This window comes from Brachypodium distachyon, chromosome 3 (assembly GCF_000005505.3).
Source record: "Brachypodium distachyon strain Bd21 chromosome 3, Brachypodium_distachyon_v3.0, whole genome shotgun sequence".
NCBI lineage: Eukaryota > Viridiplantae > Streptophyta > Magnoliopsida > Poales > Poaceae > Brachypodium > Brachypodium distachyon.
This window is the reverse complement of record NC_016133.3, coordinates 41,637,988-41,648,209: the sequence shown is the minus strand read 5'-3', so window position 1 is coordinate 41,648,209 and position 10,222 is coordinate 41,637,988. Positions and strand designations below refer to the sequence as shown.

The window sequence follows — 10,222 nt, the reverse complement described above, 5'->3', positions numbered from 1 at the left end:
TATTATTCTGGAATGGGAACACCCTCCTTTACGGAAAAGAAAAAGTAACTTTTGTAGTCAGACGACCCACCCCCAACCAAACAATTTACTTCATTACAGGTTGCAAATAGTAATGCTTATCCTCCAGAGATTTTATTCCCAAAGGTATGCACAATTTTCTCAAATTGCAAGATGCCATTTTCCTGGATGGTGGTTATTTGTAGGTGGTACACACAATGTGAAGTACTGGCGCCAGATGTAATGACCGCTTTATACACCTGCAAACCATGATAGCCCTTCCTTCCAATGGCCTGGAGGAGTGTAGGATGGATATTCAGTATCAATCTTGGATACGCCTGAACTAGATCAACATTTTAAGCAGCAAGTAGAATGAGTTGCGACCTAAATATTGTCATGGGTGGTGGACAAGCATCATCCTTGCCCATGGTCATCGGAAGAAGGCCATCGCATCGCTGGCCATGCTCGTCGCTTGGGAGCTTTGGAAAGAAAGAAACGAGAGAGTTTCCAAAATGTGGCAACCATGCCAACGATTATCATAGACAAAATCAAAATTGAAGCAACAAATTGGACGAGTGCGGGCGCTCATCATTTGGGTAGCGTAATGCTTGGAGATTAGACTCTTATGATAGTGTTGCCGCTTTGCGGCTTTGTAAATACAAATTTCTGTAAAAGTTTCCCTTAATTAATGAGATGAGGCAAAGCTTTTGCCTCCGTTTCAAAAAAAAAAGAATATTGTCATGGAATACAATCTTAACACCTGAGTGTAGAGGTCATCGGTACAATTGGTGGCACAAAGTAAAAAAATAAACTCGTAGTCTCGTATATATTGGGTTCACTCGGAGATCAACGGAGGAACTTAATTGTGTATCATCTAATGGGGAACAAATGGCTCCCCATTTGGAGATCCACTATTTTGAGCCATCCAAACGTCATAGCAATATTTACCACGTAGAGTTTTTGCTCATGCATACAATACTTAGATGCTAGTACAAGACAAACATATCACATTTGTAAGAGTTTTAAGTAACTTTTGCTCACCGGCAGATTCGGATCACGTAAAGGAAGACAATTATCAATAATAACTCACAAGCTATGTCTATGCATTATAATAATAAAGATGGTTTTCTCTGCAAAAAACATAAAACTACAAATTGAAAACCATGGCTCTGAGATGAATCAACAGAACCAACCTCAGAACATTCGAGAGCTCAGCCATAGACACCCCCCTAGGCCGATTTCGACGTCAGAAACACAATCACCGTTATGTCGTTGGACCTCGCATATTCCACTCCGCCGCACATCCCAGTCCAAACAGCTACAGGAAGCAATCAATTATCATCACCTGGCTTATCCGTGATGAGCACAGCCACATCCCCGTTCACCTCCACCCAGAGCATCCTCCTGGATCGACCGGAAGTTCGAGCCCCATCTAGACACGAACACCGCGAGCCTCTTCCTCCTGAGTCCTGACCCCGAAGTCCCCGGTGCCAGCGCCGCTATTAATGACTGCCGGCGCATAAAGGTGAGCACTCGGATGGAATAGCAATCGCGTGCAGACGACGGCGTGGTCAGGAAGCCCATTAGCCCGCTTCGTCTCTGCTGCTTCGGCGCGGGGTTAAGGCCCCTCTTGTAACATAAGACCTCCAGGAGCTCGCGGAGGTAGAGGCCAGAGGTTACCGGCGTAGGAGCTGGCTGAGGGGGTGAGCTTGATTCCGACCCAGGAGAAATTTCTGGAGAAGGCTGGTATCGGCCTGAGAGCGCGGCGGTACATGGAGCGCGCGGCGTGCGCAGGCGGCGGCGGCGGATGCAGCGCTTGTCGCGATTGCCCGTGCAACCTGCTTCGAAGGATAGAGAAGAGAGTCGTCCGGGCAGCGGCGCCGTTGGCGTCGGGCGGCGTAGATTGGGCGCAGGTGTGCGGCGGCGGTGATCCCCGGAGCCCGGAGGTGGAGGCCGCGGCGGCAGCACCGACTCCTCCCTAATTGTTTTTTTCGTCAGGGAATCGTTGCTAGTAATATGGGCCTTGTACACTATCAAAAAGAAGATGTGGGCCTTCTGTGGCGCAAACTTTGCCCAGGCTTCCATCCAATTTTCCTCCTGCGTAGATTCTTGAGGCCCAATATGAGTATTCCTAAGTTATTTGAACCCGTTCGGTTTGTCGAAATAACTAGACGATGACCCGCACGTTGTTGCGGAAATTTTTAGTAAACATAGTAAGTGAAAATCGAGTAGAACGTTAGAGTATTCAAAATTAAAAGCATATAGTGAAATTGTAGATCTTTCACTTAGTGGGGATAGCTTGATGGAAACTAACATGCATGCATGTGCAAAAAATATGAGTTTTTCACTAAATAGTTGTGAACAAATTAACTATTGATGATGTGGCATGTTTGCATGTTGAGAGAAATCATGTAGTGGGTTTCTCCTACTTAGATAGAAGATTCTGTCTCTTTCAACTAGGTGCCGTCGCTGGACTGGTTTTGATGTATCACTCCGTTCCTAAACTTTTGTCGTGGTTTTAGTTTAAATCCCTCAGTTCCTAAAATCTCTTCGCTCCTTGATCGACGGGGTTAGGTCTTAAGGCGTTATATCGAGATATATAGTCGATGTGGCAGGATGTTTTACACTTGGGATTAGAACGAAATATATCTTGAAGAAATATAAATAATTAAGACGTTGCCCACTTATTTATTCAGGACATTGATTTTAACAAGCAAGATATAAAATCCAAAAAATGAATTAAACATACGGTTTTTGTTATTGAGAAGTCGCTTGATTTTTAGTTAGATATCGGCCGACGTGCTTGACCGTACAGATCTTAATCCAACGATGACATATGAGAGATGGGAGTGTGAAAATGATGACTCTCAGATCTTAATCCAACGGTCATGATGTATCAACTGGGATTTAATACTATTTGCTTAAAAATCAGCCGACTGAGAGATAGGCACACCTTTAAACATATGCAGCATAAGAAGAAAAAACATTGTAAAGAACATAAAAAAAGATGCGGCTAAAAAAATGGCTTGTAGAAACAGCCCCATGCAGAACGCTTACTTCGGGGGTATTTCGATTTTGGAAGCCTGCATGGGGCTTGGCCCACACCCGAGCTGCAATTTTCGGTATGATTGGATTCCTGCACCGCATCCGCGCGTTGAAGCCCAGCTGCAAAAAACGATCTTTCGGCCTGCACGCGAGAAGATAAAAATATGATTTTTTGGACCATATCTCGATCTATTACTCAAGAAAACGGTCAAAACTGAGATTCTTTTAACTGGCCTAAAACAGTCTGAAACCCGTGTATCATGAATCACGGTATCAGAAAACGGTGATTTTTTGAGCCGAGCCATATCGAAAAATTGCCTGAACATAAACATGAAAAATTGCCTGAACGGACAATACGATGATATTTCAGACCAGCCCAAAACAGACCAAATATGTGCACGTGGGGTCAGATATTAGAAATTGATCGAAAATCCAAAAATCACGAAAACAATCAAAATAGTGATTTTTTACAAGCCTAAAACAACCTGAAATAGTGTACCGAGGGGTCATAATATGGGAAAAACGGTGATATTTTGGACCGGCCTAAAATTGCGTACCTTGGTTCACGATATCGAAAAATCTTAAAAAAAACAAAAACCGCTGTAGCCCACAAAAACGACAAAAACTGTGATTCTTTTGGACCGGTCCAAAATGGCACTGTTTACCTTGGGTCATGATATCGTAAATCAGCCAAAAATTTAAAAACGTGGACTATAGCATATGAAAACAATTAAAAGAACCAAAACCAAAACAAAAATATCGTCACAAAACCAAAAAATCGTGGACTAGGAACACAAGTGACGTGGTAGCACTTTTTTTTAGGCATCGGCCCTGTGTGGAACATGAACTTTTGAAACAACCTCTTCATAAATAATATTTGAAGCTCCCTTTATCAAAAAAAAAAATTTAGTGATGATGACTGATGTGTATCGATCGATGCAGGAACATGAGGGTACCTCCATCTCTTGTAGAAGAAACCCCCTCCGTCCAATTTTAGGGGGCTACAAAATTTATACCATTTGCATTCATATGAAAAGAATGTATGCGGGGGGTTAATTGGCACACAAAGAGTGAATGAGACTGTTGGGTTATTCAGATCAGCATGCATGGTTTCCTCCAAAATTAATATTCAAGCCATGTTTGCGCTGGGATAAAGGTGCTTGCAGCTTGCTCCTGGTTGCATGGATCGATGGTTTGCATCGGTTTGGTAAAGTGGCCTTGCATTTTGATGCTCCGCCAGAGACTTCGATCGAGCAGACTTCCGGATACACATACCCCTATCAACAAAGACTTAAGACTGGTGACAGGACCATTTTGCCGTAATAATAAGGGAAAGGAATTCTCTCCTTATCCGCGTGGAATTTTCAGCGAAGGGGGCCGGTGGCACTCTTCAGGCCTCCCATGGCCATGCTGCATGCATGGTCGTCTGCCCTTGCCGTCCTGGGAGAGCAACTGGCCATTTACACTTACAATAGGCAACTTATTGAAACCATGAGTTAATGGTCGAACACTACTTGTGAGTTGTGACGTAGTCCCTCCGTTTCTTAATTCTTGTCGAAATCTTACATGTATTTAGACACTTTTTAGAAATAGATACATCCATTTTTGGACAAATTTGAGACAAGAATTATTATGTAACGGAGGGAGTAACTAATACGCTTTGACCTTTGGGTCGAGAGCCCTCGTGTTGTTCTGTCCTACACAAGAAAGGAAAGGGAAAAGGACTATAATACGCTCCTGGTGGACAGTGGACTGGTTATGATATGTTGATTTGAAGAATTAGCATAGCGTGGAGTGTGGACATGGAGAGGGTAGCCAGGAGAGCTCGAGCTATGACAATCGCTGCTGTTGCCGTTACCGCGCTCATGCCGTTGCTCCCGTCATCTGGCACCAGCCATGGTGAGGGATGCACGACCAGCTGCGGCAACATCAGCATCCTGTACCCGTTCGGCGTGGAGTCCGGCTGCTACCACGAAGACGGCTTCAACCTCACCTGCAACAAATCCTACAACCCGCCCAAGCTGTTTCTCGGCGATGGCACCGTGCAAGTGCTCGACATCTCCATCCCCAACGCCACCCTGCGCATCAACACCACCAGACTCCACTTCAAGCTCGATACCAAGAAACGCGCCAACGGAACATGGCATGCCGCCGGCCCGGGATACTACGGGGACGGGGGGGCATACTTTCTCGCGGAAAACAAGAACAACTTAGTAGCGGTCGGGTGTGGCATCCAAGTCAACCTCCTGCAAAATAACACCCTTGTCAGCTCTTGCGCTAATTTCTGCCCAGAGGTAGGCGGCGTTATTGAAATTGGCAATGAGCGCTGCAACGGCATCGGCTGTTGCCAGTCAAGCATAGGTGCCGGTCTCGCGTCGTCCTACGAGCTGCAGCTTCGCACGTTGGAGTTTGATTCTTATGGAAATCATGACTTTGACATCGAAGTGTTCATAATGGACTCGGAATTTACTACTAGCATTACAGCTAGCACGTTTCTAGATGATTCTTTTCTATGGCCTGGAGATAACCATACGATCCCTGCGGTGCTAGGCTGGAGGATCAGCAGCTCTGTATGTCCCAGCGATGCGTCTTCGCCTTCCTGCCGCAGTAACCATAGCAGGTGTGCTGATATTCACAAACCACTTGGTCGTGATATTTCTAGTCAAGGGCATAACTGCTTGTGTTCTGTTGGTTACGAAGGCAACCCATACATATCCGATGGCTGCTACGGTAATCCCCTGATCAAAATCATTCTTGCATCCTATGCTCAACGTACTTTGACTATAACCCTTTCCAAGAAAAAAAATTATAGCCACCTGATTTTTTTTGAAATGAAATAAAATTAGTACATCTGTTCTGAAAGATACTTTGATAGTACTACTATCAATCTACTAGGTCTATAAATATAGTAGGCAAATGGACGTGTAAAGCTGCACTGTGGAGAACAAAAACTTCTCCAAGTATTAAAATATATTATGACATTTCACTGCTACATACAAATATGATTCTACTTGTTTTCTTTCATTACGTACATTTCACTGCTACATACAAGTCTCTGCTTGCGCTGGGATAAAGGTGTAAACGTGTAAGCTAGAGTCGTTTGAGCCTGGCCCCTGCATTGCTCCTGCTTGTATTGTTGCATCGGTTTGGTAAAGTGGCCTTGCATTTTGATGCCCCGGCAGAGACTTCGAGCAGACTTCCGGAGTCCGGACACACATGCCCCTATCACGGAAGACTCAAGACTGGTGACAAGACCATAGCAGAAATAAGGGCAACAAGGAATTTTCTCGTTATCCGCGTGGAACTTTCAGCGAAGGGGGCCGGTGGCACTCTTCAGGCCTCCGATGGTGATTTGTCCTGATGCCGTCCTGGGAGAGCAACTACAACTTGTTGAAACCCTGAGTTAATGGTCCAACACGTTTTGACCTTTGGGTCGAGAGCCGTCGTGTTGTTCTGTCCTACACAGCAAAGGAATGGGAGTAGGACTACAATACCCTCCTGGTTATGATATGTTGATTTGAAGAAGAATTAGCATAGCGTGGAGTAGTGCGCACATGGAGAGGGTAGCAAGGAGAGCTCGAGCGATGATACTCGCTGCTGTTGCCGTTACTGCTGCGCTCATGCCGTTGCTCCCATCGTCCGGCGCCAGCCATGGCGAGGGCTGCACGACGAGCTGCGGCAACATCAGCATCCCTTGCCCGTTCGGCGTGGAGCCCGGCTGCTACCACGACGGCGGCTTCAACCTCACCTGCAACAAATCCTACAACCCGCCCAGGCTCTTCCTCGGCGATGGCACCGTGCAGGTGCTCGACATCTCCATCCCCAACGGCCCAACGGCACCCTGCGCATCAACAACCGCAAGGTCGGCTTCGATGTGGGTAACCACGCAGACGCAAACGGCACATGGCATGCCGGCGGCTGGGTGGGATATGCCACACACGGATCAGGGCCATACTATGTAGCGGGGGAAGGGCGGAACAACTTAATCGCGATCGGCTGCAGCGTCCAAGTCGCCGTCCTGGGAGAGGACGGCTTACTTATCAGCTCTTGCGCTCCTTTCTGCCCGGGATTAGTTCGTGCCATTGAAGTCCTAGGCTGCTTCGGTATCTTCTGTTGCCAGGCACCAGTACTTGAGGGTCACGAGTCCTACATATTAAACATTCGCCAGCTCAATTTCGGTCCTCACAGAGACGGGCGGGTCAGTGTGTACATAGCGGATTCGGGATACAGTTTTGACACTACAGCCTCTGCTAGTAACTGTGATCAAACAGTCCCTGCCGTGCTAGGCTGGATGATCAATAGCTCGGCATGTGATAGCGAAGGGTCTTCGCCTTCCTGCCGCAGTAACCATAGCTTTTGTCAGAACTATAACCCTTACTATGATTTCCATCGAACTGTTTATGGCCATAACTGCTTGTGTTCTGATGGTTACCAAGGCAACCCATATATCTTCAATGGCTGCTATGGTAATATACTGCTCAAGCTACTTTTAACTTCACCTACCTAGATTGTTTTTTTAATGATCCTATAAAAATAATATAAGCAGATTCGTTCTGAAAGATAATTTCATAGTACAATGAATATACAAAGTTATACAATTATATGCAAAGCAATTGTGTCCAAAGTAGAATTTTTGAAGCAGAGATCTGTTGATAGTATCCAAAGTGTAAATGTTTTTACTTCTACATATAAATTTATATATACTTATTTTCTTCCATTGTGTGCATTGACAAAAACTAATATTGTGGTATTTCTAGATATCAATGAATGCAATGCCCCAGACATCTACCCTTGTTACAGTGATTGCAATAACACACAAGGAGGATATCACTGCCAGTGCCCTCCTGGCTTCACAGGGAATGCCTCTATGCAAAATGGATGCAAAGGTACAAAGTAAAAATCAGGTCGATTGCAAATCAGTAACTACAGCTTCATAGATTCAGATTGCATATCCATTCAATTTCAGTATAATTGTATACCCCATATGTTCTAGCTTCTTCCACACAGGTAATAAGGTATTCCTATTGCATACTGATTAGTTCATACCTGGTTTGCTCAGACATTGACGAGTGTATCCACCCTGAAGAACACTCCTGCTATGGACTCTGCATAAATATGCAAGGAACTTTCCGTTGCCTGTGCCGTGATGGAACCTATGGAGACCCATCGAAAAAAGGGGGATGTGTCACACCAAAAAGTTCAATTTCAGGTGACAAGCCTCGATTACCTATTTTATGCACATACATAAAAAATACCAAACAAGATTTTATATTACAGTACTATAAACTCTTAAAACTTTCTTGATAATCATTTACTCAATCATTATTTCCAATTAAATTCTGTAGGCTGAAAATTAATGATTTCGTCTCTTTAAATATGAAAAGAACCTATCTGCTGCAGGTGTAACCATAGGCCTAGTAGTCAGCGGTGGCTCAATTCTTTTGCTTCTGGCGCTTGCTGCTCCGTTCATAACACGCAGAATCAACCTATTGAGAGTAAACAAATTGAAAGAAAGATGTTTCAAGCAAAACCATGGCCTGTTGCTGCAACAATTATATCACAAAATACAGATTTTGGTGAACGGATGATCATTCCCTTGTTCGATCTAGAGAAGGCCACAAACAATTTTGATAGAACTCATGAGGCTGGCGGCGGAGGACATGGTGTTGTGTACAAAGGACTTCTAGACCTACAGGTTGTCGCCATCAAGAAATCAAAGATTGTTGTACAAAGAGAAATTGATGACTTCATAAATGAGGTTGCAATCCTTTCTCAAATCAACCATAGGAATGTCGTGAAGCTAGTCGGATGTTGTCTTGAGACAGAAGTCCCATTGCTTGTTTATGAATTCATTTCAAACGGAACTCTTGATCACCATCTTCATGTTGAAGGACCGATATCATTATCATGGGATGATCGAATAAGGATTGCGCTTGAAGTTGCTAGAGCTATATCCTATCTACATTCAGCTGCTTCAATGCCAATATATCATAGGGATATTAAATCATCCAACATACTTCTTGATGATTTTTCACAGCGAAGGTACCAGATTTTGGTGCTTCAAGGTACATCCCAGTCGATCAAACAGCAGTGACTACGGCCGTCCAAGGAACAATTGGTTATCTAGACCCCATGTATTATTACACTGGTCGCCTAACAGAAAAGAGTGATGTTTTTAGCTTTGGTGTTCTTCTTGTAGAACTGCTAACTAGAAAGAAACCGTTTGTCTACCGCACTGGCGGTGATGGCGTTGGCCTTGTTTCCCATTTTGTTTCGTTACTCACAGAAGGAAATCTAAATGAGATAATAGATCCTCAAGTCATGGAAGAGGGAAATGGGGAGGTCCAGGAAGTAGCCACACTAGCAGCAGCATGCAGTAAATTGATGGGAGAAGACCGTCCTGCAATGAGGGAAGTGGAGATGAAACTTGAAATTTTGAGAGTTAACAAGAGGCATGTTGCACCTGATACCTAACCAAGGAGATACAATAGGGATCAAATTGGGGCTCAATACTTGTCAACTGAAGGAGTTACCAAGGAAGCAAGTAGGCAATACACTATGGAAGAGGAAATATTGCTATCTGCAAGGCACCCTCGATGAACTTGCTCGTTAAGAACACAAAGTTCTAACGTTCATTTCTAAAGCATCGCAAGCCAAGGGACAATAAAAGCTATTCACTTCTTTTTCTTCTGAATCACTCCATTATCTTTTTGGCAACTGCAATTGTTTGACTCTCAATGCAGCATATTACTAGTTTGTAATGCGAAAACATTGATGTATATAGAAGTATGTTAATTGCTGTGATGTAAGGAACTGAAGTGAAATACTGGGTGTGTTTCTGTGTTCTTTAGATCATGCAACTATTTTTTCCTCTGGTCGTGTTTGTTTATGTGATGATGAATAGGATGTAGTGTCGTTTGGAAACTCAAATGCAAGCATCAATGATGATAATGTGCGATCAAGAAACAAATGCAGATTTCATGGATGATTCGGCACCCATTCATCTTCCTTGGGGATTTAAAACAAACTGAGAAGGGAGGTAGACACGAGAATCAATCTTAGTTGCTCAAAGAATCATCTAAGAACCCAAACTGAATACTTATATGTCACAAGTAAAATCAAAATGAATGAAATATTTTACACTGTCCGAGATGGTTCTCTAAGAGTGGCTACCATTCAC

The 10,222-nt window shown here is 44.1% G+C and overlaps 1 pseudogene; it reads left to right on the top strand.

Annotated features, from left to right (window-relative positions):
• The first annotated feature begins 4,704 nt into the window (after positions 1 to 4,704).
• Positions 4,705 to 9,892, top strand: LOC106865441 (annotated as a pseudogene).
• Positions 9,893 to 10,222: the final 330 nt, after the last annotated feature.